This window comes from Schistocerca cancellata, chromosome 1 (genome assembly GCF_023864275.1).
Source record: "Schistocerca cancellata isolate TAMUIC-IGC-003103 chromosome 1, iqSchCanc2.1, whole genome shotgun sequence".
NCBI lineage: Eukaryota > Metazoa > Arthropoda > Insecta > Orthoptera > Acrididae > Schistocerca > Schistocerca cancellata.
This window is the reverse complement of record NC_064626.1, coordinates 263,063,922-263,079,013: the sequence shown is the minus strand read 5'-3', so window position 1 is coordinate 263,079,013 and position 15,092 is coordinate 263,063,922. Positions and strand designations below refer to the sequence as shown.

Below are 15,092 nucleotides of genomic sequence, written 5' to 3'. Positions count from 1 at the left end.
GTCGCTACTCAGTGGACGACGTCCAGCTGCGGTATTTTGGCGGGCGAGTTCCAGCCTTCGTCGAAGAAAGGACAGTGGTCAGCGTAGGTGCATGAAGCAGCCGCCTGCTGTGGAGGCCCTACGCAAGAACGTTAGCTAAACAGTCATTTAGGGACACTGTTGGCAGCTCTTTGGCTCATCCGAGCGGTCAGTTGCCCACCAGCTGCACCTCTGTTGTCCCGCACACATCGCCATTGCCGTTGTTACCCGTATCATCCATGGCCCGTCGTGCACCACAGTTGCATCTGGCCCGGTTTTGGACAGGGCCATTCTTCCATAAATGGTGTACTTTAATCACGGCGGCAAGGCAAGAAAGTAGCCGTTTTGGAATTGCTTCCATTCTTGCCCAGACAGCCAATGATCTTGCCCTGCTGGACGTCAGATAACGCACTCCATCTCCGCCTTCCGACAACGACTGCATTATTTTACGTGTACTCCTTTACTACCTTTCTAAATTTCTGCGTGGTGTCTGTTTGTTCTAAGTCGTGTCTCCCTACCACTTTCGCACAACGACGCTCTGAGCGTGTTTTTTAGGGAATTGTCTAGTTTGAACCTGGGACCTGCCGCTGGTAAAGAGACGCCAGACCACACGTGACATGTAGAGTTCAGAAGAGTTCAGTGAGACTAGCGATGATATAATCAAGTACTTAACGATTTCAGCGTCAGCTCCACGACACTCCCTGTAAAAGAATCTTAATACTAACTAAATTTACTTGAAGGGGTTCAAGGCTTTCCTATTTTTAGTTAGGTGTTAAAATAGCGTCGAAAAAGCAGTTAAGTTTACCATTGGAATTTTTATTCTACTCACAAAACATTGTTTATAAATTGCACTATTGATAAAAGGAAATACTTTAATACAGGATGATAAAAACAAACTGCGTTCAACAAAACTGCGAACGAGTATTCCCTGAATGGGTTTCCAAGTTCTATAATGGATCGAAGGATGACCTATGCCATATCACATCTATAATCTAGGTTTAAATTAAGTTTCATACAGGAGAAAAATGGTCTACAGTGGCCCTCAATTATCTTCAATTACTTATTTAACTTGTCGTAAATTACAGTGGCTGATGTGGCTTCTCAATAATTATATAACAGAAAAATCATCACGTTTCAGATTTTAACTTCTAATAGCAAATGTGAATACCATGAAGTTTAATTGACGATCGACACTAGTATTACGCAAAAAGGAGATGTAACAGATGAGACTGCTGCAGTTCTGAGTGAAGCCTTATGCGCTCTTATGCGGCATCGCCTGCATTCATTACCTTGTTGGTGGTTAGGCAGCGTCAGCGGGCGGCGGGCGGCGCAGCTCCACACACCTCGCCGGCTCGGAAGCAACTCTCCCTAACTTCTCTTTACTACAATTTACCAAAGTTGGTTTAAAAAAAGGTATCTGGCTGTGTTTGCAACTGACCAATCAGGGTCTCCATGTTAACCTTAAGCTCCGCCTACAAAAATTCTGTCTATTCAATGAGAAACGTTACACTTTTCATGGTTGGGCAATGTTTTTAATGTTTGCTATGTAACAGAGACGCGTATAGTCTCACGCTAAAACTTGCAGCTGGTGTGGCCCTTTTAGTGTTATTGTAAGATCTAAACTGTTCTTCTGGAGGGCTCTATCTTTTAACATGGGCTGGGGGTGGTCTTGGCGGTTGGCTGGCGACGTGGGTGCCCGTCCCTTATCGTAGGGCCTCCTAGCCTACACGACTCTGCTCTCGGCTTCTGTTCTCGTTTCTCCCCTCGCAAATGCGTCTGTTTCACAGTGGGAAGGTATGACATGCATTTAGGCGTTCTTGTGTTAGTCTGTGGTATTCCATTTGCTCACTCGTTGATCGTATTACTTTGGTTAATTTAATGTCAGGATTTATTCGGAGCTATGTGACATACTGCCGGATTTGCTATCATGTTAGGGTTTTCATGGAAGGTGTTGGATTTGCCTGACACCTTACACCCTACACTGCCGATGCTGTCACCAGCCGTCTGTGATTGGTTATTGCAGGTTGATATCGAACGAAGGCGGTGGTCAAGCTTTGGAAATTTATAACACTCAACAAAATCCTCAGCTACATACAACGACAAAACAATTTTCGTAGATTCCAGTCAAGTTTACATAGAAAATAAATTATGTACTCCCATACAACACATGGTCTTGTTCTATATTATTTATTCCATGAGTACTGCTTAGCAGTAAAATCATTTAGTGAAACACCTAGTGCCTGAGTGACAGTGTCACTTGCTCACAGAAACTTCAAGAACAGCTGCCGAAGTCATGCCGCTTGTGGAGTTGGGGAACGTTACTCAGGAAAGTTGTGGGACGAATGACATTCATTAGAGTGTAATGTTGGTGAATTAGAACAACACTGACGTTGGTTCAACACTTCCATCTCCCTGCCGATTGGAGAACTCAAATTTTGGTCTGTGTAGCAAAATTTGGCCGACATTGTGTCACCGTCGTAGTCATGGTTTTGAAAAGCATACCTATTTCATCCTCTTGTGGTGCTGTTTTCGGCAGTTCTTCCAGAAATCTTTTAAAGTGAAGTTCCTTATATTCGTTCTCTTCTTGCGAGAAGGGCATCATTTTCCTTTCTCTTTTTGGTCGCAGAACGTTGGGATGTAGCTAAATGAGTTAGTTCTGATGCTTACTGCGATTTAGGTAAAAATGGTTCACACTCAGTTCTTTCGGCACAGTTGTCATCAGCGTTGCTGCAGAGATTATTATTAGATTGCGCTTACACGTTAGGGCAATTTATTGTATTTTCAGTGTCTGATATAACATCTGAAAAAGTCTTCTCTTCATCATCCACACACTGTAGGAATCTCAGCCTGACTCAGTACCTTTTCTCTTCTTTATCGCAACAGACACTGTTATAACTGTTCTTCTTTTTTCTGTGTTGTGTAGTCATCACGGACGCTCTTACATTGCCTCTGACATTCATCCACTAGAACGCAGCGTACAACGCATTAGAATCGTCCGCAATGAAGTGGCCTGTCAGGCTTGGCATAAAGCATCAGCACACTGCGCACTGCGCTATGTCGGAAAACACCTTCACCCTGTTATATGGCGACGCAATACAGCGGGCGAATTACATACTGCGCGTAGCAAAGTTCTGCTCCTAGGAAAACCTGTCTTTCAGAATATACAGGGAGGTGAGTGCAATCATCCATCTTTCATGTGCATGCTTCAACGAATGTTATAAGGCACGTAAATGAAACATTGTGTGTATTACGCATACACGACAGTACATACACTGTGTAATGGTATTTATAGTTAATAACAACAATGAACTTAAGATAAGCTCAACAATTGGTAACAACATCAGTAGCTGTAGAAATAATTTCTATATGGGCTATGCGTCCCTTTCGAGAAGCAAGAATGTCAGTTTTAGATTCTGATGCTAAAGTCCACAACAAGATGCCAGCATCAGGCAGCAAATTGTACACCTCCAAATATTTCTAAACTTAATAAAGGAAAGCCTTGTTAGCAACACATTCCAAAATTTACCGAATTCGTGGACTCAACAATAAAAGTCCCAGGCCACTCCAATATCTATATCAGATAGCTCCTCTCTTCGCCAGTATGTAACTGCTACGTGTATATCTGCAAGTGATTTTAGGTATCAAATACAACTGCTGAGTCCTAAAGAAAGAAGAGCAGTCGCCTTCTTGAACCTAAGATTTTTCCTTCTAACATACGTAAAGGATAATAGAAGTAATTATCATAAATATCACTTACTAGTAGTCATAACTTGTTAACTGAATTAGCCAACAATAATGGTCTCTAAATATGGAGATATAACTTGAGTGGTCCCACATCCCTGAATGTTTTCGTTCATGGTGGAATTGCAAATAGGGACGGGGCGTGAGTCGTGCTTGGATAGCTCAGTTGGTAGAGCACTTGCCTGCGAAAGGCAAATGTCCCGAGTTCGAGTCTCGGTTCGGCACACAGTTTTAATCTTCCAGGAAGTTCCACATCAGCGCACACTCCGCTGTAGACTGAAAATTTCATTCTAAGGCAACAGATGCCTGTAGCGTACAAATTGTCACGACTTCATATGTCAGTATCCAAAGCTTTGAAATCTTCGACAGCACAAGACAAAAAAACTTATCGATACGAAATCAGATGTCACCAACAGCTTTCTTTTTTAATCAGCCAGATGTAACTTCAGTGGGCGATGTTGCCTATGGTGTGTGTCTTAAGAAGACATTCAACCTGTGAATAGCCTTGTTTCCGATGAAAGGTCTTCTCTGCAATGGAAAGAAATATAAAGGGATCTTCATCGGTATAGTAAATGAATTCAGGAAAGTTTAATTAAAGCAGCAAGTAAATAAATGATACGACAGCTGTTTTTATCACTGTCACCACAGACTGATAATGTTCACTGCGAATTCTCAAACAATGTCTGACAGTTTTCCAACTGCCGTGCTTCCAACAAACTTCTTGAGAACTGATGTTAGTCAGTTAAGTCATTAGACGTACAGTATCTGCGACCACAGTTGTGAACTTGGTGTGTTCCAGAAAGATTCTTTCAGTTCCACAACATTATATCTTCTATACGAAATCAGATAGTAAGTTGCTGTGAATTTTAACTTTCACATAGGACTGCGAAGATTTTGTTCTCAAAAGAACCATCCGATTTGATAATATGCAGTGGAACGATAACATGTGACCACCGCCTGTGTTCGACAACAACACGTAATAAACACTGCAGACCGCAGATGGCAGCACTAGCTGTGAGGGTACAGAAGCCCTTCTTGGAGAGGACCGCTATGTCTCTCAGGGATGGATTGTGCCCCCATTGGGACAGTCCATATCCATTCACGCCAGAGGACACGCCCTATCTCCCGTTCCCCACCATCTGTATGAACTTAGCCACATTTGGGGCTTATTGTCCGACGTGGTGTCCAGGAAGGAGCTGCGAATCATCAACGCCCACCCCATCTTCACCCCCCAGGACTGGGAGCACGTCTACCGAGTCTCGAAGAAGTGGATGAAGGAACAGTGGCGCTCCCGCAGGAAAAAGCCTGCCCCAGAAGATAATGCAGCCACCGCCTACTTCACCAATCGGAAGAAGTAGCGCTATGCCAGTCCGAAAGTGAGGTCACCACATCACCAAAGCATATAAAGGAGGAACAGCAGACATCCTGTTAACCTTCCGCCATACTCGGACTATATGTTCAGTCTGTTCGTTAGTGCTGTGCAGTGCGAGGAAAACAGTGCATTGTTTGTTGTAATCCGGAAACGGAGCGACTGAGCTGCCGTCCAAAAGGTAATGATCGTTGGCTTTCGGGACAAGGATCGAAACATTTCCGAAACAGCTAAGTTTGTAAATTATTCGCATCTCTTTAAAGTGTACCATGCCTGTCAAAATGGTGCTATCCAAAACTTTGGTGCACCACGGGCTATAGGTGATCAGGGTGAACGGGTGCTTCGGAGATATATTCGAGCGAATAAATGGGCACCTGTTGAACAATTGACTGCCCAGATGAACTGTTGGTACACCTCGTGACGTCATTTGCGTCAATAGATCGTTGATGTGTAAGGACCTCCGCGGCAGACTACCGGTTCATGCACTCACGCTGACTGCTGTTCCTCAGCGACGAAAGCTCCAATTTTCACGCCAATAACGCAACTGCACCTATACTGAGTGGTGACAAGTGACCTTTTAAGGTGAATGACATTCCCTCCTCCATCGAATCGAACAGGTGGCCGTCGGCGTGTATGGCTTGAAACGTCAGACAGTAAACACTCTGCAACAATCATTAGAAGGTTCCAAGCCGGAGGAGAGAGGTTATGTGGCCTAGGAATGTTTTCGTGGTATTCCCTGTGTGATCTCGTCATTGTAGAAGGCATAATGGATCACGACAAATACGCATCTACCATTGGGGGCCTTGTCCACTCCTACAAGCAATAATTTTAAGCAGCATGATGGCATCTACCAGCTACTCCAGTCCAATGGCTGCCGGTGTTGTGTAAAGTAGCACCTCCTCACATCAGAAGACAAAAATCATCTTGGTCATCTGTGGTTAAGAATACTGAATAACTCGTCACTCCCAATTCACGAAGGTGTGAGACATCTAGAATCACCCAGGTTGAAGTCCCGTAAATCGGCATGTAAAATGGCCATGGAATTGTTAAGCAACCATTTCGACCCCAAAGACAGCTGGCAGAAGGAGTGGACATATTCTACTCCAAAGGACATCTTGAAAGTTAAAGATCCAAAAGTAAGGCTCAATGGTTTCAGCTTGCCTAGATACACTTGGAGCAGGCTTAACCGCTTCCGATATGGTGTGGGAAGAAGTGTTTCGATTCTTGCTAAATGGGGTTGGGTGGACACCCCATACGGTGACTGTGCTGAAGTTCCAGAAACAATGAAGCATATAGCAGTGGACTGCCCCCTCCGTGCCTTCCCTGGAAATCTAATGGATTCGAAACTGGTTACTTCCAAAGTGGTGGATTGGATCAATGGCTTAGATATAAAGTTCTAAACTGTACTTTAATGTGTCTATGGTACTGCATTTTGTGTGTTTTTGTGATTTTTATGTATCATACGCTAAATAATAATAATCTACCAGCAGGACAATGCAACAATTCAGGCAGCTTGTAGTGTACGTGCGTGGTTCGAAGAGCATTAAGATGAATTTACCGTACTCCACTGGCCATCACACTCCCTAACTTAAATCCAATCGAGAATTTGTCGGACCACGAGGATCAGACTGGTCGTGAGGTGGATATTGAACTGAGAATATAGTACAGCTGGTGATGGCACTGGTATCAGCATGGCTCCACATCCCTGTCGATGCCTTCCAGAACACCACTGACACATTTCCTCTACGCCTCGCCGCGTTCTGCGCTGCGAAAGGTGGTTACTCAAGCTTTTGAGAGGTGGTCACATTAATGTGCGTGTACAGTGTAGTACACCTTTTCCACGTATGCGCGTATAACCTAGTGGTAGTCTTTAGAACTGTGTTAAGATCAGAATCTCCATTTACCTTTCACAGATGTTCAGTGTGCTCTCGACCAGATGCACGATAATCTAACACGTCCTGTAGTTATACGAGCACATCCGGAATTACTCGATTCAGAACCATTGTTGGAACGGGAGACATAGACAGAGTCTTTCACAAGCCCGACAAGAAACAAATAAGGTACCTTGATATCAGGCACCTAGAAGGCCAGTGGTGTAATGTGAGATCCAGACAGTTCCTTGTAGTACGAAAGCCTACAACCAAAATATTTTACTGGTACCAATACGGTCAAAACCATACAAAATCGATAGATCCGACTGCTTTAAACCAAAAAGTGCTAATTTCAGATATTTTTCGTGTCACGTCTGATCTGTCAGCATTTTCAAAAAGTTTCATTGAATGTGTTTGATTTTTGGAGTGACGTTCAATGATAGATTTAAGATAAAAAAAAAGGGTTTTAGGCATCTCTAGGTAGTGCAAAGGTGGTGCACGATTTGAAAAAAGAAATGAAACAAAAAGATCAGTATAAAATTTCTGAAAATTTGTTTTACTAGCAGATTTGCGGCAATTATAGCGCAAAAATCATATGTTAGAAGAAAGTATGCGTATCTTCAATTTTCAGACCGTTAACAAAATGTTGAACAATTTTACCGATCGGCAACAAAGCATTACGTCAGCAAACTGTTGGATATGATAAAAATGTTGCCGGGATGCAGAAAAAAATACTATCTGAGAAGTTTAGTGCAGCACCCTCAATAATCAAAAATCATTACGAGATCCTATTGAGGCCTATGAATGTCCATGTTGCAAGCCAACACACAAACTGCAACCGTCAAATACTGATGTGACTAACAAAGAATTTATTGGAAACCATCGTACTGAAGTATTCTTTAAATAAATTGACCAAAAATCAAGTTGGATGGAGTTCAAAAAACACGCTTTATCCAAAGAAGAAATGTGGAGGTTTGTAATCACTCTTGGACTCATCAGCGTTCTTGTCCTTATCAAAATCACTCTCCAGATCACTCACAATTGTTCCAATGTCTTCTTCTGTAAAAGAAAAATACCGATTCAAATGCACTCATTTCTTTATAAAAATCTTACACTTAAATTGATTTCTGTTATCCGTTTGCGGATGTTGACCCTTCGTCTAAAATAACGCCGCTTATTACTGGTAACTGGCTACTGGAGAACCACGAAATATCGTAGCGTCCCTCTTGTCACACCAAGTGAAATCTGTGGGGCTTATTCGACATACACTCCTGGAAATGGAAAAAAGAACACATTGACACCGGTGTGTCAGACCCACCATACTTGCTCCGGACACTGCGAGAGGGCTGTACAAGCAATGATCACACGCACGGCACAGCGGACACACCAGGAACCGCGGTGTTGGCCGTCGAATGGCGCTAGCTGCGCAGCATTTGTGCACCGCCGCCGTTAGTGTCAGCCAGTTTGCCGTGGCATACGGAGCTCCATCGCAGTCTTTAACACTGGTAGCATGCCGCGACAGCGTGGACGTGAACCGTATGTGCAGTTGACGGACTTTGAGCGAGGGCGTATAGTGGGCATGCGGGAGGCCGGGTGGACGTACCGCCGAATTGCTCAACACGTGGGGCGTGAGGTCTCCACAGTACATCGATGTTGTCGCCAGTGGTCGGCGGAAGGTGCACGTGCCCGTCGACCTGGGACCGGACCGCAGCGACGCACGGATGCACGCCAAGACCGTAGGATCCTACGCAGTGCCGTAGGGGACCGCACCGCCACTTCCCAGCAAATTAGGGACACTGTTGCTCCTGGGGTATCGGCGAGGACCATTCGCAACCGTCTCCATGAAGCTGGGCTACGGTCCCGCACACCGTTAGGCCGTCTTCCGCTCACGCCCCAACATCGTGCAGCCCGCCTCCAGTGGTGTCGCGACAGGCGTGAATGGAGGGACGAATGGAGACGTGTCGTCTTCAGCGATGAGAGTCGCTTCTGCCTTGGTGCCAATGATGGTCGTATGCGTGTTTGGCGCCGTGCAGGTGAGCGCCACAATCAGGACTGCATACGACCGAGGCACACAGGGCCAACACCCGGCATCAGGGTGTGGGGAGCGATCTCCTACACTGGCCGTACACCACTGGTGATCATCGAGGGGACACTGAATAGTGCACGGTACATCCAAACCGTCATCGAACCCATCGTTCTACCATTCCTAGACCGGCAAGGGAACTTGCTGTTCCAACAGGACAATGCACGTCCGCATGCATCCCGTGCCACCCAACGTGCTCTAGAAGGTGTAAGTCAACTACCCTGGCCAGCAAGATCTCCGGATCTGTCCCCCATTGAGCATGTTTGGGACTGGATGAAGCGTCGTCTCACGCGGTCTGCACGTCCAGCACGAACGCTGGTCCAACTGAGGCGCCAGGTGGAAATGGCATGGCAAGCCGTTCCACAGGACTACATCCAGCATCTCTACGATCGTCTCCATGGGAGAATAGCAGCCTGCATTGCTGCGAAAGGTGGATATACACTATACTAGTGCCGACATTGTGCATGCTCTGTTGCCTGTGTCTATGTGCCTGTGGTTCTGTCAGTGTGATCATGTGATGTATCTGACCCCAGGAATGTGTCAATAAAGTTTCCCCTTCCTGGGACAATGAATTCACGGTGTTCTTATTTCAATTTCCAGGAGTGTATTTGCGAAACATATTTTTTTTGTCTGTGAATTCCCAAGGGACTGAACTGCTGAGATCATCGGTCCCTAGAGTTACAAATCACTTAAACTAACTTGTGCTAAGAACAACACGCTCACCCAAGTCCGAGGGAGGACTCGAACTTCCGGCGTGAGGGAGCGCACAATCCGTGACGTGGTGCCTTAAACCGCCGGGTCACTCTGCGGGTCGCGAAACATATTTTGTTTTCAATATATCCTATTCCCATTATGCCTTACACGTCGATAGACTGCTGGCGTCAAATTAGATAAATCCGGATTTGGAGCTGTTTATGTAAAAAGATTTCATCTAACCGAATCGATATCATTAATTGCTTTTGTTGCATAATCTGGACGTGAACTCTTCTAAGACGTTCAATACATTTCCAGCATCAGGAGAACATATGCAAAATCAGTGAAAATAGCCTTTGGGCAGCGTGTAGAATTATTTTAGCGTTGTCAGTGGTCTTTTTACGAAAAGTGAGGGGCTGTAACACGGCTGCTCTACAGGTGAAAAGCAGGTAATGATTTTGTTAGAGCAATCCAATTGTTTCATACAGACACGAAACTCCAATATAACGGCGGGAATTACCAACATTAACATCCATCCAAATCTTTAAGGAACCTTTTACAAATCAGTAATTTCAAACTTCGTAATTGAAATGTCCCTGTCGAATATGGGTCGATACCCGACCTCGTTAATTAATGTGACAAATATGATCAACAATCGGAGCACCTGCCTCCTCTTGTTCTTGACAACTTTGATCTTCATTAATTGTTTGATTAACAGCGCCATATTCAACCCAATGTTCACAATAAATGTCGTGATTGATATCGATGGTTTCGCTCGCGATAATCTGCGTGATATCCTTCTGTGAATAAAATATTAATCAAAATTTCCACCAGACTATCTGAACGTTATATACTTTCATTTTTTTTTTTTTTTTTTTTTTTTGTGAAATCCGCAGGTCCAACTTCGCGCGTTCGTGAGATGTGAATTGAGGGAAAAGAGCGTTTAGTAAATATCAGCTCTCAACATAGGAGAGTAACAAGCGCTTTCCGTTTTTTGATGTAAAGATGACCTCAAAAATGTCTGAAAAAAATTTAGTAATAATGTGACAGAAACTATGTATGTATTAAAAATGGACCCTGATGGAGCTGTGACCTTTCTAACCGCCAGAGCCCGCCTAATTGCATTCAGGATCATCTACTCTTGGGGTTTTTTACGGTTTTGGCAGTAAAATGATGATACATGGTTATGGGCTGTCCTACCAACATGGCGAAATAACAGTGGTTCTTCACAAAAACATGAATACGTTTAGTGTCAGCGAAAGTACTGTGTATTAAAATCTAACACATGCACGAGGAAGAGCAGGAATAAAGACGTAAAGAACAAGGAAAGCTGATCTTTGAAGACACTTTAGGATAAAGCGAAAAGCATTTTGTCTTAATAAGACTTCCGTCGTAACTGCAAAAGACGGTATTTAACCTATGAAAATCGTAACTCTTAAAGCGTTTTAAATAAAACAAATGTTATTAACATTCTACACCTTTATTCGTCGTGTCTACAAATCTATTTCTCATCGCTGCCACCCCGGCGACGAACATATTTCTACCAACGAGAGACCAGTTTGTTGATATTGTCACTGCAGCGCTTCGTCAGTATCTAAGTGAATTTCTCGAAAGTGTTACTTAAGTTTTGGAAAACAGATGTTTCGTCATATTGAAGGAGAGGATGTTCCACGTGTGGACGAACTCCTCGAATTCGTACTTTCGGTTTTTTTGTCGCGCAGTCCGTCTTGTCAAGCAAGGACATAATTACGTTACACACCGTCGTGTTGCACGCTACAGTTCGGAAAACACGAGCAGCAGACTGTTGCAACTTGCATCAGCGAAGCGGGAAACTTGATGGAAAAATATGCATGAGATTTAATATTTCCACCGATATTGAAATCAAAATGAAAACTTCTAAGGTAATACTCTTCAGTGCGCCCTCGTAATTCTTTGTTTCAACCCGTCATTGTTTTTTAGCTTTATTACTGTGTCACCGACCTTCTAGTGTTTCCAATTAGCTCAACTTTTTTATGTTTATGTGTTACCATATTGCTAATCCTGGTCTTTTGGTTTAGCATTTTAGTAGATTAAATTTAGCATCAAAATGCAGAAACGTGAATTTCAGAGTCCGACCATATCATTAACGATAAGAATAGCAACTTGATAAGTAACAGGGAAGCACTGTAGAAAGATCGAGAGAATACTTCACATAACGCTTGAGTCACCCAGATTCATATGAGATGTGACCTATAAACACCGCGGCGGAAAGAAGAGATGAAGATGAGTGGGAACTGTCTGAAGAAGACGTGGAGATTGCAGTCAAAAGATTCATAAACAACAAGGCCCTAGGGGGGGACAAAAAACAGGAAAATTAATCAAAGAAGGAGGTGAGACCTTGCAGTTATAGATATATAAATAAATCCAGTTGGTATGGAAGAATTAGAATCTTCCAGAAGAATGTAAATTGGCCGTAATATGCCAGGAGGGAAGCAAAATGGAATGTCGTAGTTACAGAGGCATCAGATTGCTGAATGCAAAGTGCAAGGTACTGTCCTCAGAAAACTACAACCATTCATAAAGAAAAATATACAGGAATACCAAGCCGGCTTACGATCAAAACGATAAAAATCTGTAAGACAATTGGTTGGAAAACGACAGGAATATGATAAAGATACTTATAGATTGTTGGTCTATTATTAACGTGCATACGACAGCATCCACAGCAATAGCCTGAAAATTCACAGCGTGACTGTAAAATCCCCACGAAGATAGCATGATCGTGCAAACTTCAATGAAAGGGCCAAGGGCTGCGGTGCGTTTCAGAGGGATTACGTCAGAAACTTTCGAGATTGAGACTTGTCTCAGACAAGGAGATGTCTTCATGTGTGTTTTGTTCGATGTCAACTTACAGGAAGTAATAAGGGACTGTAGGCAAGAGGAACTGATTGCAGTACAAATGGATAGTAATTTCAATTGTCACGCATGTTCATATGACATAGTACTGCTAAATGAGTCAAACCATGAGCTGGAAGAAATGTACCAAATAATGAACAACTACGCCCGGAAAGTTGAGCTAAAGATGAATCAAGACAAAGTGTAGTGCAGGCAATTAGTGAGAAAAGAACTGTAAAAATGTCTTGAGATAGATGGCATGCGGTCCAAGAGATTTCGCCAATTCCGATACTTGATTTTCCAGCAACAACAGCATAGAAATAAACATCACGGAAATAATAGCAGCGAGAACGAAATGCTTGTATTCCATCAGGGAGACACTAGGGGCAAAATCAATATCAGAGATATCAAATATATCTAAGATGAGAATATATAACACAGCGATATACCCATCAGTCAGGTACAGTTCAGAAATCTGGAGCATGATTAGACGAGAAAAAGAAAAACTATTAATATTTGAAAATAGGTTAATGACGATGGTATGGGGACCGAATTTAGATAAAACGGAACAGAGAATGGAGAACAATAAGGGAAACTAGCTTTTGATGCAGCAGCCAGCATACTTCAAAAGCCGAGTAGCAAAAGTATCCAGTGGGCAGGCCATGCAGTCTGTGTGCAAGAGAAAAGACAGATGAAGGAAGCACTTGACGGGAAACCAAATACCAGACACAACACAGGACGACCAAGGCAACGCTGCATGGACGACGTGACGAAACACCAGGCTACCTTCGTGTCTGAAGAGACTTGGAGGAAGGGAGACGAAACAGGAAGGACTGTAGTCAGTTTGTGGAAGCCGAGCGTGGTCTGCGAGCCTGTGACCGTAGGATGAGCACTGATCAGTCAGAATATTATGATCACCGACCTACCTATATGCACCCGTCTAGGCGATAACAGCCTCACCTGGCGAAAAATGACTGCTAGTCAGACGCAGGCACGGTGCATGCAGGAATAGAGACGTGCTGTCCGCGTGTAGAAGGGGGCAGGCACGCGATATATCGGAATTGACGGGAGACAGATTTTAATAGCCAGGAGGCTCGGCACGAGAATTTCGGAAAGTGCATGACTGGTCAGGTGAAGAAGGAGTGCTGTGGTAAGCGTCTTCAACAAATAAGGTGAAGCCATGAGCAGACCTCGTGTGGTTGGGCGGCCAACCCTAATTACAGATGTCGGACATCGTAGGCTAGTCAGACTGGTAGAGCAGGACAGAGGGCAAACTGTGGCGGTACTAAAATCAGACTTTGCGTTGGGCAGAGTGTAGGTGTGTATGAACACGCAGTGCAGTGAACACACCTACCGATGGGCATCCGCAGCCGATGACCAATGCACGTGACAATGTTAACACCACGACACCGTCAACTGCGACTAAAATGGCACTGGACATTGCGTGATTTGATGAATCCCGACACTTTCATCCTCATGCCGATAAGGTGGCGCGAATCCGTCGTCTTCTATGGGAACATTTCCTTGACACCTGTACTAGGAGACGGAGACAAGCTGTCGATGGCTCCATTATCCTCTGGGGAACATTCACACGGGCATCTATGGGTCAAGTGGAGCTCGTGCCAGGCACCATGACCACCATGGACTACCGTACAATGGTTGAGAACCACGTACACCCCTTCATGACGATCATGTTTCTCGACGGCATCGACATTTTTCAACAAGATTATGCGCCATGACAAAGGGCCAGGAGTGTGATGGAGTGGTTCGAGCAACACGGTCGGTTGATTGGTTGATTTAGGAAGGAGACCATCGGATTAGGGAAGGCTGGGGAAGGAATTTTGTCGTGCCCTTTCAAAGAAGCCATCCCGGCATTTGCCTGGAGGCATTTAGGGAAATCCCGGAAAACCTGAATCAGGATGGCCGGAGCAACGCGGTGGCGAATTCCAATCGATGTGTTGGCCCCGAACTCGCCATATCTGAACACGATCGAATACATCTGGGAAATGATCGAACGTGGCTCCAGAGCTCATCGGCCCACTGCACGGAATTTACGAGAATTAGGTTACTTGTGTGTGTAAATGTGGTGCCAACTCCCTCTGTCCACTTGCGAAGGTATCATTGCTTCCATGCCACGACATGTCGCCATTGTTATCCGCACCATAGGTGGACATAGAGGCTACTGGGTAGGTGATCATAATGTTCTGGAAGATCAGTGTGTTTACGTATGCACTTCTAGCAGTAATGACAAATTTGTTCTACATTTCATCCCAAATGTACAGAACCATATTATTCAGTGTTTACACTCGAACAAGTATGTACGAGCAGTAAACTACGATATCACTCTAATGTTACTGACGACAAAGCTGTCCATATTAACGAACAAGTGACTGCACAAATTTATTGGTATGTAAATGGATCCAGGACATTCACTTGCGGAATT

At 44.1% G+C, this 15,092-nt stretch overlaps 1 protein-coding gene across 2 annotated transcripts in view; it reads right to left on the bottom strand.

Moving 5' to 3' along the window:
- The window catches only part of LOC126170827 (serine/arginine repetitive matrix protein 1-like), a 594,764-nt gene that overhangs the window by 329,477 nt on the left and 250,195 nt on the right, over positions 1–15,092 (bottom strand). The window lies entirely within an intron of this gene.